Source organism: Trachypithecus francoisi, unplaced genomic scaffold (assembly GCF_009764315.1).
Source record: "Trachypithecus francoisi isolate TF-2019V2 unplaced genomic scaffold, Tfra_2.0 Lachesis_group4, whole genome shotgun sequence".
NCBI classification, from domain to species: domain Eukaryota; kingdom Metazoa; phylum Chordata; class Mammalia; order Primates; family Cercopithecidae; genus Trachypithecus; species Trachypithecus francoisi.
The window spans coordinates 71,391,487-71,414,279 of record NW_022681469.1 but is presented as its reverse complement, the minus strand read 5'-3'; the positions used below and the strand labels follow the sequence as shown (position 1 = coordinate 71,414,279).

General features: G+C 37.9%; 1 protein-coding gene across 4 annotated transcripts in view; it reads right to left on the bottom strand.

Annotated features, from left to right (window-relative positions):
• CDK14 (cyclin dependent kinase 14) overlaps positions 1–22,793 on the bottom strand; it is a 604,612-nt gene that overhangs the window by 25,182 nt on the left and 556,637 nt on the right. The window lies entirely within an intron of this gene.

Here is a 22,793-nt window from a genome sequence, read left to right as displayed (position 1 = left end):
GAAGGGAATGACATGTTATGTGTCACCATTCAATGTAGAAGGGAAGGGAATGAGGGAGAGCCTGTCGTCATAGCAAGCACTCAATAAGCTTGTTTGACTAGCTAAGCCTGGAGAAACTCTTACAGAAATATATTGGCATGAGATGAGAGAATAAAGAAAAGGGTGGGAAATCAAGAGACTTAAAAGCAAAGACCTGCCAGTCTTGGAAGCTGATAGGAAATGCAGAAGAAAGGAGAGCTAGAGTGACTGGGTGCAGAATGGGACCATGAATAAGTACGGGTAGAAAAGGTGAGAGGAGAAACTGACTTGAAAGGGGAGAAGAGACCAGCTTTGAATACACTGAGCTGCAGTGGCTGATCTATGTGCACACATGTGCTTATATGACTGTGTAGTAAAGGCATGACTGAGACACACACAAACTCTGTGCTGTTTTAATAAGTCCTCCCTCCCACTGTGCACCATCCCAGCCTGGGTTTAGTTTTCAGCCAACAAAAACAAAATTACTCATAAAATTAATGGAAACAATCTGCTTTTTCCTTGCCATAGAAAGGATTTTTCTTAATTACTTTTTTTGGGAGCTTTGAATCATATATCCTGAAGGTTGATTAAATCCCTTAGAAGTCAACTAAACATTAGAAGTTTGCAACGTGACTCTCAGAGCTGGTGTTTACTTGTTGCACATAAATGGATATGCCTTGGAAAGCTTTGCTTCAGCTAGTGTAATGAGCACAGGCTTTCCCTCTCTGGTGAAAAATTTATTCCTCAAAATTTACGAGGAATAGGATTTGGTTAAAATGTTAATAAAAACTGAGTCTCTGAATAATCTCACGTTGGAAAATTAGGTTTTCTAATAGGAATCTCTTATATTTGCATAGGCTTTTCCTTTAAGAAAAAGTGCTTTCCATTCACATTTTTTCCTTTTGTTCTCTCCAGCTCTCCTTAAAGGAAGCATGGCAGGTGGTAGTGCATATAGTGGTATAAAGAGAAGCACATCACCATTTATCTAAGAGAGGGGAGTTCATAAATATAGATACATACTTGCTTATAGTATAAAGTCTACCTTCTATCCCTGTCACTTGTTTCCATATATATATTACATTTTATGTTTTACTGTCCATTAAACTATAAAATAAAAAATATTACATAAGGAGAAGGAGAGACAGAGGTAGAGGTAGACTTCTTTGAATAAATCTTATTTTATCAATCTGACATTGGAACTATATATTTTACAATATTATTAAACAAAAAAATGTAAAAGGCAATCCTAAAAAAAAAAAAAAAAAAAAAAACTATGTAGTTGGTGGTATATGAGAGTAATTACAGCACGTGATTTTAAAACATAGGAATTTTACTATGGTACTATACAATAATTAGATTATATAGCATATTTCTCATTGGAATACCCTAGTAAAAACAAAGAACTGCAAAAAGAGAAAAAAGGAAGAAAAAAATCTGAACCAATTTTCATTAATCATATTTCCATTCTGAGGCTAGTGTGCATGCAGTGTGGGATAAAGCAGATGAGTAATCTGTTAGCCATAATTTCCAGTGTGTAGAAAGAGATACCATTTTAAGATCAGCAAGGTTAAGTGAAAACTCCATAATCTATCAATATAAATTTGTAATGTGTTTCATCTTAAAAAGAAACATACATATCATAATCTACTAAAAAGGTATAGGAACAATGATCAACCTAGTAGCAATGTATACCCTTAGCACTCAAATTGTGACCTGACAATTTGTTGACAATGATAGAAAAGGCTGATTCCATGTCTGAAGCAGGAAAAACATTAGATGAGTCTGGAACATCTTGCCATACCAGAAAGAAAGGAAGCTATTAGAAATTCTTAGGATCTGGTCAAAAGGGGTCAGAAGGAAACTTGAAGAGTCTCCCATTGGTCAAAAAAGTAACTGCAATAAATCAAAACACATCCATCACCTTTGGAGGATATTAGGAAACACTCATTATTTTGAAAAGAGAAAGCACCAAGCCTTCATCTGGTCTTTTCTATATAAAAGGTTCCTCAGGGCAACAAAATAACATAATAAGGGGAAGATTCTCTGTTTAGAAATGTTCCAGCTAACAAACTATAAAGAACTGATAGAATTAGACAGAATATCATCATTTTGCAATCCTCAATGAATTAGTGGATCTAGGCAATGATCACTAACAGCTATGGAAATATACATCACCATCACAAAATATTTTTGCCTTTAAAAAAATTAAACCTAAATCTGGTCAAAATTCTTGATCTATGTACCAATTTGTAGAAAATATGGGAGAGAGAGGAACATGTTAAAGGACACCACAGGAATGCAATCAGCAAAACTGACTGTGGGAAACTCTAAAGGACAAGTCATTTGGCTTCTTCCACAAAATTTTATGAAGAGAGAAAGGCGAATAGAGGGAAAGGGAGAGGATAGAGGGAGATGGAGGGAGGGAAGAAATTCAGACTCAAATCAATTTGAAAACATTGTTGTTAGGACAATCAGAGAAATGTAAACATTAACCGAATACTTAACGGTATTAAGGAAGCACTGAAATTTTTTTTTTTTTGGCCAGGGGAGTGTGACCACGGTGTTGTGATTAGGTTTAAAAAGGATAGTATTTATAGAACTACATTCTGAAATATTTAAGAGGAAACAATGTTGTCTTGGATTTGTTGTGAAGTAACTTGGGTAGGAAGGGCAGAGTGGGTGCAGATCAGAGGAAAAAAAACAACTGAAAGTTGGCAGTTGTTGAAGCTGGGTACATGGCAGTTCATTCTGTCTACTTTTGCATATGTTTAAACATTCCATAATAAAAAAATGTAAAAATACTATGTCTGCCCCTTTGGCATCCTTGAATATTCATCTCTTCCTTTCTCCTTCTCTAAATCCCAGGCAAGTTCCATTTCGGCTTTTAAGGCATTTCTGACCAAAACACCCCTGGCATGGGTTCTCCTCCCTGACCTCGTTGGAGAGACCCTCATCTATTCTATTACTCATCTGACACACATAGGCTGTTTTATTTTAATTAAAAATAACAACAGCTTTTTCCTGATCTTTATTGTAGAAGTCATAAATGAGCATAAAAACAATTCTACTCATCCATAATCCTACTCAATCAGGAGAGAACTAATGTTAACATTCTGCTGATATTTTTCAGTCTTCTTTCTATGTGTATTTGTGCACACACTTTAGTTACAGAAATGGGGTTGTACTTCACATAGCTGTTTTGCATTGCTTTTTTCAGTTAATGATAGGCATAGAGCATATTTCAGCATGATCATTAAATATTACTTTAATGACTATTTAATAGACCCAGCACAAATTGTATTATTATTTAAACTCTTCTTCAAAACTAGGAAAGGTAAACTCCTTGAAGGCAGAGGGATATGAATTTGTGATGCATTTTGTATCCCTAGCAAAGCATCTTTCATGATAAGCATTAATGATCATGCTTACCCAAGGTGGGGATCTCTGATTGCGTTAATCATGTGGCTCTGCTTCCGTACCTCAGCTGATCAGAGGAATTCTGAAGACTGAATCCATTACAAAGGATCCTATGACATACTTAACCCAATGTCTATGATCTCCTGGTATTTAAGTGCAACAAAAAAAATTCAAAAACAGAAAGTTGCACATTTAATGACAGCAATGGCAGTCATTGGATTTTTCAACTATATAATTCCAAATCAAAATAAAAACACTGACCTCTTGACCCAGCTTCTTTCATGCTAGATCAGCAGCAAAGACCGGAATCAAGGTGTGAAGAGGAGACATGTGCTTTCATATGAAATCCAGTAAATTCTCCCACCACTAATCTATCCACAGAAATTAGGGAGGCCCGTTGGCTTAGCTGGGCTATAGAGATTTGCAGAAGTCCTGTGTCCTGGGTGGCTACTGATTCGCCTTTGGATAATATTTACTGTTTGGTATAATTGAGAGGAAAATAATTTTACTTAAGTATTTCTCTATAATACGAAAAAAAAAACACAACAAAGTATAAACAAACAAGACAAAAACCAAATAAAAATACAGGATGTAAACACTCCACACATTTGGTCAGGATTTCTAGAATTGGAATCTGATTCTTTTATTAGTCTTCACTCTTTTTTGCTTGGCTGCTCCATCAATAGTTTCTGTTGTGCTATGTAACTTCTTTGTACATTTTGAAGTTGAAATAGGATTTTTTAAAATCATGAATTTAGTGACAAAGAATGTAATGTTTGGCTTATGAAAAGTATTTACATTTTAAAATAAAGATTTTATTTCATTCTTTAAAAATGCGTCAAAAGATGTATAGTAACAGCCTTCATTTAAAAAGTACATGAATACATTGTTCTCTAACAGTTGGAAATTTTACATCATATGTTTTTCTCCTTTAGTACGTCCAGTGCACTTTCCTTATAGAATTTTATTCTAATATAATATGTTCTTTTTCTGGAATGTCTTGATTTATTACTCTGTAATACTCCATAGTGTAAATATGTACATAAGTTTGAATTTAATTTTTAAAAAACTCCTAAGATAATAAGATTAAAAACATTTAAGATTTTCTTCTGGATTGAATCATCATTAAAATTATATTGGTACATAGATGATCAAATTAACAAAATAGGACAAATTTGAAAATAATTATTAAAAATAAAAGTAAACTTTTTTTTTTTTTTGAGATGGAGTCTCGCTCTGTCACCTAGGCTGGAGTGCAGTGATGCAGTCTCGACTCACTGCAACCTCTGCCTTCCGGGTTCACGCCATTCTCCTGCCTCAGCCTCCTGAGTAGCTGGGACTACAGGCGCCTGCCACCATGCCTGGCTAATTTTTTGTATTTTTAGTAGAGATGGGGTTTCACCATGTTAGCCAGGATGGTCTCAATCTCCTGACCTCGTGATCAGCCCGCCTCGGCCTCCCAAAGTGCTAGCATTACAGGCGTCAGTCACTGTGCCCGGCCACTTTTTTATTTTATTTTTTTTTAAGAGACGCAGTCTTACTTTTTCGCCCAGGCTGGTCTTGAACTCCTGGGCTCAAGTGATCCCATTGCTCCAACCTCCCTAGAAGCTGGGATGACAGGAGTGTGCTATCACACCCCAAAATTGGACTTTAATTGGGAATGCATCTCTTAATGAGGTTTATGAGGATGTCTTCCCTTCTCCCCAACTTAGCTGATGCATCCCTGGAAGAAGAGAATATGTACTATTTGCTAGAATGAGCCTGGTTTGATTACAGGAGGCTTTGATTAGAGGAGGCTTTTCTGACACCAGTAAGTGAATGTAATCTTTTGTTTGTTTTATGGAAGTTTGTACAGCTCAAGACAATTCTACCCAGTAAAATGGGGACAGATGACATTTTCTTTGGTAAAGGAGAAGAAAGGTCATTAGAAAAGAAGGAGTAGCAGGTGTTCTCAGGCAGGTGAATTTTAGAACAACATAGGAAAATTAAGAAAGTTTGGGCATGAGGGGTATATTTATCCTCGTTCAAAAACTACAGGATAGGATGTGAAACATACCTAATAGGAATTCATAATTTCATGAGGGAGTCCTATAATTAATAAAAATAAAATCTGATGTGAGTGAAAGAGTAAAGTACAAGGTCAAAGAGGAAGAACAATTACCTCTTGCTGGAGAAGTGGAAAAAAAAGGCTTCTTAGAGAAATAAGTCTAAGAGAATAAGGAAGGAGGGCATTTCCACACATACGGAGCTCGGTCTGGTGGAACGGGAGAGTGAGGCATGTTCTGTACCCCAAGAAACTCTGTGGGGGGAACACTGAGTGGGTTTTAGGGATTAGGTGGAAAGAGCAATCAGGGACAGATCATGCAGGCCTCTGAATTCTTTACTTCACCATCTAGCCTATGTGACCCACTGGAACATTTCTCATCAGGAAGTGGCTGCTTAGATTTGGAGTTTTGGAAGTAAATCTCTTCTAGCAGTGAAGAAAATGGGCAGCGGTAAGGAGTAGGAATAACCAGAGGAAGGAAGTCTATTTAGGAAGCAGATGAAGGATAAAGAGGGCCTCAGCTAAGGTGGGAAGACAATGGGGAGTGGAGGAGAGAAAAGTGAATTTAAGATAATTATTTAGAAGGCAAATTAACAGGTCCTGGTGGCTCACTTAATGTCTGGTTAAAAGATGGGGTAAGTCGTGGAGGATACTGAGCTATCCAGCTTGGGCAACTACACTGATAATAAGTAATGGATATGAAAGAGAATACAGAATCTTCCAGTGAAGGTGGTACTCTGTCTCATTCATGTTTGTCTCTATACCTCTTAACAGATCTTACTGGGTAAGTGAATAAATTTACCACTGCATTTAACCTCATAAACCCAAGCACAATAATAAGATGCTACCTCTAGCCAGGACTTAAATTTTGTTTTATGATAAAATTTGTGGACTGCACACAACTGACCCTCAATCATAAAACAATTTAAAAATCTAGTCAACTGTAGAAAATAACAGTATGCATTTTTAAAAGACAGCACTAAATATGGGCCGGGTGCAGTGGCTCATGACTGTAATCCCAGTACTTTGGGAGGCTGAGGTGGGTGGATCATTTGAGGTCAGGAGTTCAAGACCAGCCTAACCAACATGGTGAAACCCCATCTCTGCTAAAAATACAAAAATTAGCTGGGTGTGGTGGCGCATCCCTGTGGTCGCAGCTACTTGGGAGGCTGAGGCAGAAGAATTGCTTGAATCCAGGAGGTGGAGGTTGCAGTCAGCTGAGATCACACCACTGCACTCCAGCCTGGGCGACAGAGTGAGACTCCATCTCAAAAAACAAAAAACGAAAAACAAAAGACAACACTAAATACACCATCCATTAGAAAATGAGTTATTCAAAGATTAAATTTAAGCAGCTTGGCCTCAAATTATGTAGTGTCAAGAAAGTTATTTCCATGTGTTTTTATGTGCTTACATTTTAAGAGACCATAGTTTCAAGTGGTATTATCTCCAATATTAAAAAAAAATTATTCTACTTACTAATAAAAACATCTTTTAGTTCATATAACAACACTAGTCATAGCAAATACGGAGATGAAGTCTGCTTCAATTGGAAAAGTCAGTTTTTTTCTTTTTTCTTTTTTTTTTTTGGAGATGGAGTCTCGCTCTCTCGCCCAGGCTGGAGTGCAGTGGCGCAATCTCGGCTCACTGCAAGCGCAATCTCGGCTCACTGCAAGCTCCGCCTCCCAGGTTCATGCCATTCTCCTGTCTCAGCCTCCCACATAGCTGGGACTACAGGCGCCTGCCACCACGCCTGGCTAATTTTATTGTATTTTTAGTAGAGACAGGGTTTCACTGTGTTAGCCAAGATGGTCTCGATCTCCTGACCTCATGATCCGCCCGCCTTGGCCTCCCATAGTGCTGGGATAAAAGGCGTGAGCCACCGTGCCTGGCTGGAAAAGTTAGTTTTAAAAATTGGACTGATAGGAGGCTGAGGTGGGTGGATCAACAAATCACCTGAGGTCAGGAGTTTGAGACCAGCCTGGCCAACATGGCAAAACTCTGTCTCTACTAAAAATACAAAAATTAGCTGGGTGTGGTGGCACACACCTGTAGTCCCAGCTACTGGGGAGGCTGAGGCAGGAGAATCACTTGAACCTGGGAGGTGGAGGTTGCAGTGAGCCGAGATCATGCCACTGAACTCCAGCCTGGGTGACAGAGTGAGACTGTGTCTCAAACAAAAAAAAAAGAAAAAAAGAAAAAAAAAAGGATTGAAAACAGAATTTACAAACAAGTTTTTCATAAAAGTTAACTGGTTATGACAAAATCATTTAAAATTATTTTCCTTTTTATTTGGTATTCTTCATTGTAAATAACTGAATAGAAGCTAATCAAAATTATTTTTAATTAACAAATCAATTTTAACTGAAGGGAAATGATTTATTTCCACTTTAAAAATAATCTTTCTATGTGGACAAGAGTACCAAGGTGTCAAATATCATGGTCTTTACTCTAAATATTATTTTATATTAGTAACCCATGCAAATAACAATATACATTATTTCTTATGTATTACACGCACCGACATTCATTTATTTCTGCCATCGTCAGAACTAAGCAGTAGATTCTGACACACTTGGTGGAGTCATTCATGATACTGAAACAATACAATAGTTAAAAGGCACTCTTTTTCCCAGTATATAAAATTAGCATGTAGGGAATTTTAAAAGAGCCCCCAAATCCAGTATCTTGTGGAGAAATATGCTAAAATGAGCATTTATTATTATTTTTCGGACTATTAATGAAGTTTGGACTCCAGTCCTTTCCATATCTGTGAACACACAGGGAACAACTTATCATAGCATCACTATTTGACCTCAAAGGAACAGCTCGTGTTATCACAGAGCAAAAGTGCTGGCGAAACATTTATCTAGATAAAAGACCTCAAGCAGTTAACCTGCTCAGCAGAGGCAATGCAACCAGGCAACAGGATAATGACCTCTATCCAAATGTGGAAGGTACATCAATTTAATACCCTGACAGCTTGACAAAAGATGATGGCAGCTCAGCAGGAAAACATTAGCCATGATAACGCAGGGTACTGTATGTGAAAAGAATGAATTATAAAGCACAATGCTATTTGGGCCGAGTAGGGATTTTTTTTTTTTTTTTAAACCAACTTTATATTTAGGACGGTAGTCATGCCTAAAGCCTCCTTCCATTCTTTTCTACCTGAAGAATACCCTGATAAAAGTAAAAAGGCAGTGTGGATTAAATTGACAGCTTAAACACAAATCGAATTTCCTAACTAAGCCAGGAAAATGCTGCACATCATTTCTGGCAGGCTTGTTATTGTTTCAGAGTAGAAAAACCCGGGCATTGGTAAATTGGCTTAATCCACTTGAGGAAAAAGTGGTAACTCAAATAAGTGTGAACAAGACCAGGCTTACTGTGTGTATTATTTTGTTTTATTTTTAAAGGGAGAGGGTACTTGGCCCGCTTTGGGGTGCTTTAGATCTTCAGCTGTAAAATGTCCCTACTGCAAATTCAGTTTAAAAAAACAGTTTAATTTTAGAGTAGTAGCATGATCATGCTTGTATGTTTATTCAAGGACCTTTACTCTGTGACAGGGTTTCAGTCTGTGAGGTTTTCTCTACACATGGCAGGCAGCTGTCAGAACCAGTGTGAGGGGTGAAAGGGCAGCCCGGCTGCTCTGTTAAATCATGGGGTTCCATCAACATCTCAGAATTCCTGCCGAGTGGGAGCTGGGAGACCACAGATTAGAGTACACTGGAGTGTGTATATTAGGTCACTCAGTGTCTATCAAAGCAGTATCACGCCGGTGAGCTGTACAATAGATTTTACTGTGTTCTGTTCAAAGAAAATGTAAGGAAAGTGGACATGTGTGTAGCAGACCATAGCTGAACACTGAATTCTTCTTGTCTTTAAATGGATGGATTTATTATCCACAAGATGAACGAAGAGTAGGGGCACAATCAATAGCTTTGGAAAACATGCGAGGCTGATGGTTTCTATTGAGTGCTTGGAAATAACTGTTCAGCAGATGTGTATGAAGCAGATGAGTCCACGACCCAGTACAGTGGAGGGGGAGGGGGCCGGATCATGGCTGTGATCCTGGACCATGAACTTGTTTTATGACTCAGGATGGTCACTTCCCTTCAGTTTCACAAAACTTTAATGTCCTCATTTGTGAACTGAAAATAATAATCTCCCTTGTCTTATCTACATCTCAAAATCGGTAAATAAAAAATGAATTCCTAAATGAGAAAAGACTTTTAAAATGTTGAAAGGTATGAAGCATGATGGTATCAAGTGTGATACTTAATTAAGAAATAAAATGTAACTCGTGTTAGTGGATATTTGGTCTACATGTAAAACAGAACATATCTGCTCCTTTATTACCTATTGTTTAATTTCTTTTTAAGAGAGAAAAATTCATGTTTCCCAAGGCATCATGTAATCTTTAACAAGATAATGGATAAAAGGTGAATAGCATCATGCCTAGCAAGTAAAGTGAAACTTTAAACAACTTTAAAATTTTGTGTTATATTTTAATTTCTCAATTACAACTTCTGTAAGAGGTTTCTTGACTGTAATAAAAATATACCTGAATTTATGTTAATGATAACTAATACTAACAAAATATTTCCTACGTGTCAGGCACTGTTCTAAATGCATTACAAAAGTTAATTTATTTAATTCACATAACCATATGTAAAGGGGCCCAATTACCAGTTCTTTTTTTGTTGTTGTTTTTTGTTTTTATTTTGTTTTTTGAGAGAGAGTCTTGCTCTGTCGCCAGGCTGGAGTGCAGTGGCATGATCTCGGCTCACTGCAACCTCCGCCTCTCGGGTTCAAGCGATTCTCCTGCCTCAGCGTCCCTGAGTAGCCAGGATTAGAGACATGCGCCACCACGCCTAGCTAATGTTTGTATTTTTAGTAGAGATGATGCTTCACCATGTTGGCCAGGATGGTCTCGATCTCCTGATCTTGTGATCTGCCCGCCTTGGCCTCCCACAGTGCTGGGATTACAGGCATGAGCCACCGTGCCCGGCCCCAATTAGCAGTTTTTAGGTTATAGCACCCTCTTCCAAAACATAAGGCTCTGCATTATAGTCTCACTTTGGGTTAAATACATTTTCTAATCTTGTAAAATGTGAACAGTCAACTACCTTCTACACAATGATTTCATTTTTTACCCTATGTGGTAGACACTATTCTTTCCCCATTTTTTAAGATGAAAATATTATTTCCTAACAGGTTAAGTGATCTGCACAGCAACCAAATGGCAAACCTAGGATTCACAGGTAGGTAGTTGGCTGTACGGCCTCTCTTTGCATCAGAGGGCCTGAAGCCATTCTATTATTTGGGGGCAACATCATGATGTCCACTTGGATCATTTGGGATCCAAAATGAAGATACCAGGTTGAGAGCTAATTAGTCACCCAGAAAATAACTACAACATGCAATGTGGCACTAAGACTGGCTCACGTTGGAGCCATGGCCCTATCTACATTATATAAGAACAATCAGCTGGGCAGTTAGCTGTTTCAGTGTGAATGCAGCAATGGCTGCTATGTCCAAAGCACTTTCCAGGAGAGGAAGCTGAAAAGCTTCCTTAAGGCCTCATGTTGACATTTATCGAGGTGAATTGCAACTTGAAATGTACTTCTAACATTTGCTACTGTGAGTGTAGAAAAGACATCATATGATAAGGCAAATGTGGAGAGCCCTTTGTTTCTTCTTTTTTTAAAAAAATTAGAACTATTTTTCAATGTTGGTTGGAAACAAGTCCTTGAAGAAAATCTTTAAAAGACAGTAAAGAAATTCAGAGATTGAATTCCATCTTGTCTGTTTGTTGTTGGGTGACAAAAGACTGTGAAATACAAATAGGCATAGATAGAGCTGTGTATAACAGCTCTGTGGCTTTCCCTTCAATAAACTCAGAGATTGTCTTTGTACCCAGTGACCCTTGAGGGGAATTTAAAATAAAAACTCAAAAGACACAGTACAATTTGTCTATACCAAAGACCCAATTATAACTCTCAGTCTCATCTTTCATGGTTACTTCTCAAAATTCTGCCTCGGTGAGAAAGAACTGAAAAATATTCCTCTTTTCTGGATAATATTATCAAATGAAGTGAGGGCCTGGGTGGTTGCCCTCACTGGTGATTGATTCTTTAATGAGCTTCACCTGCAGGCCCAAGAGCACAGAGACTGCCCAGCTCTCTAGATTTTAAAATAGTGATCGATTCAGACACACATTGGGTTGTGTTGTTGGGACTAGTCAGAAGAACTGATGTATATTCTCCAAATAACAAAAACTGAAATTGAGATATATTTACAAACACATTCACACAAACTCAGAGACCTTATGAATAAAAAGTGAAAATGCCAAATTACTCAGATGCCTCTAGGCTCGATCAGTATCTTATGAAAAACATAAGGGTCTGCATTATGATCTCTTCTAGGTTAAACACATTTAAAAATATTTTAAAATATGAATAATATAAATAATCTGAATGCTTTCTATGGAACAATTTCATTTCACAGATTACTGCATCAGTAGAGCAGCTATAAGCTGCTGTTTTGCCTTTTAAAAAAATTAATTAATAGGCACTTCAAGTTTAGCCTCTTCAGAAGGCCATCCGATTTATTTATACATTTTATTAATTCTGAAGCCAGTAGCTCCTCAATGGTGTATTTATGTTCAACTAGGTCAGGTCCGCTGGGATGATATTTGGTCTTTCACAGAAGACACACTGAGCCTGTATGGACAGCAGGCTCAAGCTACCAAACACACTTCCTTTCCTAAGATTTGACTACATGAATTTGTTAGACTTTAGTGAAAAAAATATAGGAATCCAGATATGCATTTCGTAAGTCTCTCTACATAAGACCTTCTACACATAAGGGTGTCAGTAACACGTTGCCTCCTTATTAGGGAAGCAGGCGTTTGGCAAACAGTCCATTTGTGATTGTTGGTTTGTGTAGCTCGGTGTAGTAGTTAACAGTGAAGGGCACCCACAAATACCAATAGAGGGAAACACTGAAAACTGTTCTCTCACATTACATTAGTTTGCTTAAAAAGTATGCATGTGCTAACCAAGCCTACAAATCACTAATTGTCAAGTATGCTGCAATAGAATAAAATTTAGTACAGAAAATACTTAGGTGAGATAAAAAACATTCATGTTTATATTTCTCAATAAATCCGTGATTGACTACTTTGATAGCGATAATGCCATAGAGATAATTTTATAAATACTAACAATGCAGAGGATTTGACATTTAAAATGTTAAAATGCAAGATGACATTCTTACTTCCCCTTTCAGAAATGTTATGCATGGATTACTTTCAGAACTATTTGAGCCAAGCCCCGTTGATGGGTAAATGTTAAAAGCATCTGGAATGTCCACTTTCTTGATCTTTCTGCTCTCTGATTTTACTCAGTGGAATGTGATGAGCACTGTTACCTTTGAAACTATTATTAGCCAGAACTCACTGATGACTTAGTATAGAACACTGGAGTTGAAAGGAGTCCTGGAGACCTCTCCTCATTTCACAAAAGGGAACCAGAGGCCCCAGGGAGATGAAGTGGCATGTTCAAGGCCACAGCTAGTTGGTGACAAGGTTTAGTCCAAAACTCATGTATTGACTCCTACTATGGTGCTCATTTGCTCTGTTACCCTTAGTGTGATGAAAGACAGACAAAAGGCACAAACTCCTTACAGTTTCTATGTCAGCACATGATTACTAGATGTATGCTGTTGACTCTGAATGCTCTGAGGTTGGAAGAAATGTGCAACAATGTAAATGTCACAGGCCTGGAAGTAATCAAAAGGAAACTGAATGTTAGTTACTACTGTGCATAATGCTTGCAACATATCTGTGGTTGGTTGCAATGTATTATTAGAGCGTGGGTTTTTGTCGTGACTGTATGAACCAAGCCGCATAGGGAACGCTGAAGAGCGATCACAAAAATACCTTTCTTTCCCTACTGTCCCTCAAGCAGCAGGGATCAAATAACTGTTTCTCAGCTGTCTGTCTTTTAAACAAAAATATCTTCTTCACTCTACGTGTATCTGTGGCAAGTTAGTGTCTGTTTCCTCTTCTCTCTTCTGTTCTATTTTTTAGACCCCAACCTTCGATCACCAGGGGATACTGGGACTAGAAAGGGCCTGACATGATGTTTTACAAATTTATCTTGGATTCCTTCAGTACGTCACAGTTTGTGTTTGATAAAGGCAGGCAGTGTAGAGCAGGCAGGCAGAAAACAGTCTGCAATTGGATATTGGGTGTGCAGAATCACCTGCTGCCAATCTGGACACTGGAAGGGCTTTTCACTCTGCGTATGACAGTTTCCATTTGTATTTCGGGCCAGCTACTATTATGCCAACAATGTAATAACGGTGTGTTTTATTCATCTGTAACATAGCCAAGTCTTCCTGCATTTGTCTAGGAAATCACAAAGCTTGATGAGACCTGGAGGAGCCATCTTTCATCCTCCTTACTTCCTAACTGCACACGAATCCCCCAATTCCTTTACCCTAACTCTGGCCTGATCACTTACTAGCTGGACATATTTCTTAACCTTTACTTTGCCATGGTAGTCTCACGTGGTAAATGGGACTGACAATAGTAGCTCTCTCTTTGGGTTGTTGTAAGGATTTATTGAGTAACATGTACAGGAATTTAATAGGGCCTGGCATATAGGCACTATATAAATATTAATTATTATAATTATTATTTCCACTAGACAAAATTAAGACTTCCTCATAGTTTTGGATCTCAGCTGATTGTAATCACTTGTTCATCAGTGGTAGAATGGTTTGTTAACTAATGAACATCATATAGCTATACCATAATTTATTCAACCATTCACTTATTATTGGACATTTAGTGTGTTGCCAATGTTCTGCTATGTAAGTAATATTGTAAGGTAAGGGGCCCTGTCAAGCATCTGCCTTTACAACTTCCTTACGAGGTGGATATTTTAAATCCAACTCATAATTTCAAAATGAGGACACTATGTCTTGGGCAATATGAACCCAATATGACCACACAACTAATAGGTGTTATATGCAAAACTTGAGCCCATGCCTTGGACCCTAAAGCCTTAATCAATTGCCTACCTATCTTCTTATTCTAAATAGTTATAATAACAATTTGTTTGTGCACCTAATGTTACAAACTCAATTTTTCCAGAATTTTTCTCATATGGATCATCTTATTCCTTAAATAATTCTGAATATTACCAGAGGCTGGGAGCGGGGTAGGATGAGGGAGGAAAGGAAGTTGTTGGTCAAAGGGTACAAAGTTTCAATTGGACAAGAGAAATAAGTTTTGAGATCTACTGCACAAGTAGGGTGACTACAGTCAATAATAATGCATTGTGTATTTCAAAATAAGAGTAAATTTCAAATTTCCAACACAAACAATGGTAAGTAAGTGAGGTGATGGATATGTCAATTAGCTTGATTTAATCATTCCACATTGTATGCATGTATCAAATCATCACCTTATACCCCATACATCTATACAATTATAATTTGTCAATTAAAAATTTTCAAAAACGAATTCACAGTAACTGCAGTGACATTTTTCTCTTGAGCCCAAACTCCTCAATTTAAAATCTCTGACTTGTTGTTAGGAATGCTTACATTGCAATGCTGTCAGCAGCTTTGTCAAATCTTGCACTGGCTTCTAAAGGACCTAGTCACTTCCTTGCATCCATTTATTTCCAACTGCCTAGACCAGCAAGACACAGAATAGACATGAACAGAATTTCTGGGGCTGGAGGGGATAATATAATTATGATCCAGCAAGAAGATCTTCTTTGCTGCTTTCACCTACCACAAGCTTGTACAACACATTTAATACAATCTGACTAATACCTTGTGGGTCAGGAAGAAACTCCCATCATCACTATTGGGAATGGTGTGAACAAGTCACACAAGTGCTAGTTTTAGGAGCATACAGATACATTTGGTGTATTGAAGACAGGGATGGTAACTGAGGAACAACTCCGTAAGTATGTTGCCTGCACAACTGATATTACTGTGCACTTAAGGGCCCCAACATTTCCCAGAGAAAGGAGCTGGGATGGCACTGGCAACACCACACATTCAAGCTGAGGCTGCCCTCTCCAACTACTGGCCCCTTCCCTAACAACACCTATAACTCTAATAATTATGGTTAAAGTTTATGGATCGCTTACTGTGTGCCTTGTGCCTATCTCCATTCTACGTACTTTACATGTATTAATTCAATCTATTTAATGTAATCCTCACAACAACACTATGAGATATATATGATTAGTATTACTATTATTTTCTTCATATGGTAAATGAGGAACCAGAAGTGTAGAGAGGGTAAGTGACTTCCCTAAGTTACAGAGTCAGTAAGTACTAAGCCTGGGACTTGACTCTGGTAGCCTGACCTTGGGGCGTTTGCTCTTTGTCACTACAGATGTTCTATAGGCCAACAGCTGGCCCTGGGGCCTGGCTCCTCTCCCTCCCCTAACCTTCCCGGTTTCCTGCCCAGTTCAGTGCGACTTCCTCCCATTTGTTCCTCCACTGGCACTTTCACGGAACTGACCGCTCTCCAGGTGTGAGCTTCCCAGTGGGTCTCCTACCTCCCACCTTCCCCATTCCCAAAAACGCTCCTTCTACTTGTGTCATGAAGCCTTCTGTGACAGTGAAATAAATTTAAACATAGCAGAGAAATAAACAAAAATCACTTCCTTTCCATACAAGGCTTAAATGATTACTAAGAATACCTGAAAAATAAATATTTACTACATAAAATGGAAAATTGTCAGAATTTATGTAATCTAATGTTTCCATGTGTTATAAAGTCCCCCACTGAGGGTTTTCCAAAAGTCTGTCCATGCTAATGACACTGGCCTGTGAGAGAAGGCAGTGACTGTACCCTTTTATGTGCCTCTCTTCCTTAGTTTTTAAAAAAATAACAAACATTTAAGATATCAAGAGAAAAGTTACTCTTGCGTAAGTGTCAAGCTTGGAGAGGGCAGAATAGCTAATCTACTTTCTCGACTTCTGTGGAGGTTTTATTACTTCTGTGTTGTATTAAAAATGTACTTAAATTTCATGTTGACATGCCCTTTTATGAACTATTATTAGAAATTATTGATTCACAAATTGAGGGGAAATCTAAGACTAATTTATTTATTATATTCTAGCTATGTGCCGAATGTCAAGAAGGATTTAGCAGTATCTTATAGCTTTGTTGTTTTAATATTCAGTTTAACTATTTATTTTGCAATCATTTCTTAGATTTTAAGCCATTTTAGGTATATCTGAATTCATTTATTATTAGAAGTTGTCTGCCTCAAATGTTTTGGAACAGTAAAGGAAAGGATTTGTTAAAAAGGGAATGTAACTAAAATAATGAAGAGATTGATGACTTCACTGTAAAAGCATGATTTTTGTACCTTCACTTCGCAGCCATTTTTAAAATTAGCCTATTATGAAAACAATTTGTGCTGTTACTTGTAATCGAAATATAACATTACTTCTCACTCTGCTCTGGTAGTGTAGAAAAACACACTGCTGTAAACAATAAATCTTGCATTTTAGTAACCTCACCACTCAGATTTTTCTCAGGCTATACTGTGAATGATACAGAAAATATCTTGCTTTCCAAAAGAAGTAAATTCAGTTTTTTGGCTTTACATCCCACTCTGAGAAACCCATTCTCTGGCCCATGTTGCCATCATGGCATGTCCTGGGTGTCCCACCACTGATTCTGCGCCCAGGACGGCTCCTGCCTGAATCCTCTCCATCTACTCCCTACCTCTACACCACAATACCCATAATCCTATCGATTTTATCCAGACCCAAATCAAATGCACTTCCACCATGAGTCTTCCAAGTCAGAGGCAGTGTCCCTCTGTTCAGAATTTTGACACCAGTTGCCCATATCTCTTCACATTGCTTCTCTGCTGTTATGCCTTTCGAAGGTGTATGTGGGTCTCCACATTTCTCTCCCCGACTAAACTCCTAGCTCCCAGAGATCAGTGACTCTGGAGATAGTCAATAATTTATTTTATCTTTTGTATTGTATATAAATTTGTGAGCTGCCTCCAGCCTCATGATAAACAAACAATTGTATAAATATATAATGCTTATAATGTAATTATAGAATAAAGAAATGTGGATTTTTAAATGGATGGAGTTGTAAGAGTAATTTTATTATTCTGAAAAACCCATAACATCCATGTACATAAGCAGACTTGTTAAATATATTATAATAAACTAAATAAAAAGGAAATAGCAAGCATGGAATATAGTAAAAGGACTTTGAAACAGAGAAAGAAAATCTTTAAAAATATATATAGTATACAGTAAATATTTGATTACCTGTAAACCCGGACAAGTAAAATCAATAGATAACTACACATCAAATTTTGGCTACAGGTTTCAATCATCTGTCGAACAGAACATTTCAGTACAAGTATTTATAGACTGCAGGCTATGTATATGAATTTATATCCCCTCCCTATCATAACATAATCTTTATACATATATTATCCAGATGGTGATTGGGGACTTTCTTGCTCGTTAAGTCTGGGTAAAACTGGTAGGGACCCTGCCAATTCCACAGCCCATGGAAGTCCACAGTCCCCAAGGTTTCTATAAATTCCAGGGTGGAGGTGGTACTTATGCTGCCAGGGGCCTGGGCTGGAATGGGCCATGCACAATAAATTGTAGCTCATATTAGATGCTTCCATTGTAATTTGCTGACGATGGGGAAGGTAAAGCCGAGAGCACGTGGCCTTTTGACACCCAGATGATTCCTTTCTCCCTATTTTTCATTTTCTTTCATCTTCATTTTCTCCCTCCTGAGCAAAGTAATTCACATTTTCTAAAGGAAATATTTGCATCATCTCATTTTCCCAATCTTAGTGGATTCCATTCCTAAGTATAATCTCTAATCAATATTTCTTCAGACAAAAGTAGTATGCTTCTTGAGACAAATTCAAATCCTAGCTGTTAACCAGTAAAAATGTCTTCCCATCGCACTCATGCATTGAAAAGGTAGTATATTGTTAAGAAGCTGGAAACAAGAGGAAAACCAGAGCTCACCAGAGCTCAGCAGCTCTACTGCCGTGCCACTACAGCTTCCTCACCAACCATGACTGAGGGTGCAGGTGTCCTGTAAACACCACCATGGCCATACACCAGAACCCATCATCAGCTTGCACTGGGAACCTCCTGTCCTGGGCTGGTAACCTCAGTTTTGGTCCCATTGCCTAACTTCTGGCAGACTCTTGGTTGTCATGCACAACTCAGACTGCTGCCTTCTGTCCAATGTTGTTTCCTTCCCCAGCTCATTGAGATTACTGTGGTCTGGAGCCCATTGGCCAGCTCCACTTTGCCTTGCTGCTGGGCACATCCTCTGCTCCCACCAGTCCAGACAGCAAGCTTGGGACAACACACTAGATAATATGGACTTTGAATAACTGGCTATGGGTAATTGATAATTAGATCTATTTTAGATTTCAGATATCATTTCCAAATGTCCAAGTGTTTATAATTCTCACAATGCTGAGTTATTCGTATCTACAGAATGCTTACTTTCACCATGGAGGCAGTAGGCAGAAAGAGGATGATTAAGTGTTATCTTAGAAAATAACAGCAGGCAACAGCATGACCATGCTGAGTCTCTTAGTTAGTAGGCCAATCTATGGCCATGAAGTTGTTAGATGTGAGTATCCAGACGTACTTGGTTCCATAGCTTCTAACCACCTTCATTTTTCTTGGCAAAATCATTTCCACAATTTGTTTTTTTGCTAGAAAACACAGTATCCCATAGTCATGATACCAAGCCAGCATGTTCTCTGTTTCCAGTTAAAAGAAATATAAAGATGCCAGAAAATATTTGCCCAAACAGTGCTGTTTTTCATTAGAATGGCACTTTTGGAGCCTGGTTACTACAATATCAACTCTACTTTGTTCTATTACCATGAAGCACAACATTGAAATAGACATTTTTTTCTACCAGCAACATATAACATTTGTTGGCTATTAAATAAAGTGTTCACAGATATTAAAAGTTTTTTCCTTCTGGGAAAAGCACATTATTGGAATACAACATAATTCCCATTTTCTTTTCAATCCCTAAAATTCAAGAACCTAACTTTTTGAGGGGTTGCCTCTAGACAGCCAGGGCATTAAATACCACCTGTGACCTGACTGTATCTAAGCTGGACAAAGATGTCAACCCTTTGCCCATCAATTCCTTACCTCTGACAGGGTAGAGGGACCACTTACTCACATTCCTGTCTTAGAACAACCTCTCACAGTCTTCCTTTTTTATGGCAATTTTCATTATAATGTAACTTGTCTTGGAAAGCACACATTACTTCACAGAAAAACTTTTCAGAAACTAGAGAATATTTCATATTCCATTAATATGTAAATTGTGACAAATTCTGCATCTCCAGTGTAATGAGTCTGGAAGTGCGACAACCTAATGGATGTCAAAAATTTCTATGTTTGGCCTGTAACCTCAGCACTTTGGGAGGTCAAGGCAGGCAGATCACTTGAGCTGAGGAGTTTGAGACTAGCTTGAGAAACATGGCAAAACCCTGTACCTATAAAAAATAAAAAGAAAAATTAGCTGGGCATGATAGCATGTGCCTGTAGTTCTAGCTACTAGGGAGGTTGAGGTGGGCAGAATGCTTGAGCCTGGGAAGTCGAGACTGCAGTGAGTCAAGACTGCACCACTGCACTCCAGCCTAGGCTACAGAGTGGGAGCTTTTATATATATATGCCAAACATAGAATATATATAATATATATAGATATATCTATAATGTATGTAATATAATAGATATATTATATCTATATATTATAAATCTATGTTTGGCAAATGGATATTGAGAAAAAAGTTTCTTGGGAGTTACGAAGCTCATCATGGCTTTGAGAAATACAGTGGCATCACAGATGGCACGTGCCAGACCAGAAGCTCCTGTGGTCGTGATAGACCAGGGAATCTGACCAAGAGTACTCACTGTAAAGTAGGACTCTGCACTGGATGACAGGAACAGCAGCTCCCACATACTGCTTATTCATGATATGCTAGGAATTACAGATACTAATGCCCATTTGCCCAACCATCCTACAAGGTCAGCAAATGAGAATGTGGAGAACTTTCCATGTGCCATGCAGGAGCTAGTCTAAGAGTTTTACATGTATCATTACAGTCACTTGTCATCATACATCTGTGGGATGTGAGTATGACTGCCATCACCCTCTAGATGAGGAATGGGGGCTTCTTTTCCAAGGCCACAAAGTTAATAAATGTCAGAGAAGCTTTCAAACCAGGACAGTTAACTCCGGAACTGAAACTCCTAATGGCCATGCTACAATGACCCAGTGCCTCTCAGGTAATAGGAGGCATTTCGCATCTGTCCTCTCTAATTCACAGCATCAGCTTTGTGAGACTAGCAGTATCATTCATACTTGTAAATGAAGAAAATGAGCCCTGGAGAGATTCAGTCACTTGTCCATGGACACACAGTTAGCAAGAAGTGATGCTGCTGGGATTTGAACCCAGGTCTCCATGAATCTGAAGTATGACTAGAAACACTATGGGGTCTTTGAGGATCAAGCCACAGTGAGCCTCTTGCTCTTCATGGATAAGCTGATTGTGGCCAGAGTTTAGGTGCTCATATTCTGAAATCTAAGGAGACATGAGATAATTTTAGCAAGAAATTGCTTTTCATACACACATTCTTTCTTCTCATAGAGAAAGAGAAAATATGAAACGTGTGATTCAGCAACCTCTCTGATGAACTTTATTTTGCATCCTAATTCTGACCCAAGTTCCAAACTCTTTTTCCACATGTTTCCCTGTTTGAAATCTCTTTGAGCACTTAAGATACCTAAGTCACAAGGATGGAATTTAATTCCTAGAGACATGTAATGGACAAAATATGGAAATGATAGCTGCTTAAAATAAAATATAGTTGTATCATCCAAATGAAGGCCCATCCAAAAATGGCATTTCAAACCCCCAACATTTCCTTAAATGCTATTTGCATGTTCTTCAGTTTTGTCTACAGTGTTTTATGGGCTGCTCATGCTCCAAGTGTGGACCCTGCCAAGAGGCTCAGCATAAAATGGTTTCAAATGCAGAGAATGTGATGGGAATCTCATTTGAAACCATATGGCTTTTCATAAATGCTACAAATGGCCATCACTTAAAGGTACAAGATTTAAAAAAATAATCCTCCCACCATTAAAAATATATGAATAAATAAACAATGGCAATGGCAACAACTCCCTTTTCCCACTGGATTTGGGGATAGATTGGGGTACGAATTGCTTCTGCTCTGTGGCTGATTTTCAGTTCCGATAACTCATCTTTATTCATTTCCTTTCAGTCATGGTGAGCCATATTGAGAGCAGCTGTAGGCAAAAGAGAACGAGAAGTGAACAAAAAAACAAACAAACAAACAAAAAAACAAAAAAAACCAAAAAGGATCTCCTCACTGCCTCCTTAAATCGTTGTCAAATAGCTGTTCTAAAGAATCCATTGGGGCTCATTGCTGTGCTGGGCACCCAAGAAGTAATAGAAAACAGGAGAAAGAACAGTTTAAGCCAAATTTAATGAAGAGATTTAAATTACCCAACCACATATTTTGGGGGAAAAATCAATGTTGGAGTGATTTAATTCAAAGTCAGGTTGACCAGGACTATAGGGAAATTATATTTCAAATTAAATTAAAAAACAAACAACAAATTGTACTTTAAAGGTGATGGGTAACACCAGTAGTGGGCAACTAGTTAATGACAGGTCTGGTGGCCTATTCCAGCAAAAGTTACTTAGAAAGTTAGAAGGTGATAAATGAATGCCAACAAGCTAGGTCTTAAAATGTACAATCAGTGAACTGATTACGGGAAATCAACTGGTACAAAGTGGAATGAAATTAAAAATGATTTAGATTAATGATAGAGTTTTTATATCTCAAAATGTCTTTCCAGGTTTACCCAGGAAGTGAATTAGGGGTCAAAATTTAGTTTTATTTTGTTTTTCAATTTTGGACAAATGATAAATGTTTTTTGGATCAAGCTTAGTCTGAGCTAGGAAGTAAATGCTTTTAACATTTTGTTTGAAATTATTTCATCTGTTTTAGTATATAAACTCAACAGAAATCTTGCTTATGGGTTATTCTACTACACTTCAATGACACAAAAATGGCTTCAGTTTCAAAGGGGAGACTTTGCAAGTTATTATTGCATAAAACATTGCAATCTTGTTTATTTTCTAGCATTTTTGTTCATGTGTTTTTAATGGTTACATGAACCAAATGCTTAGGCAA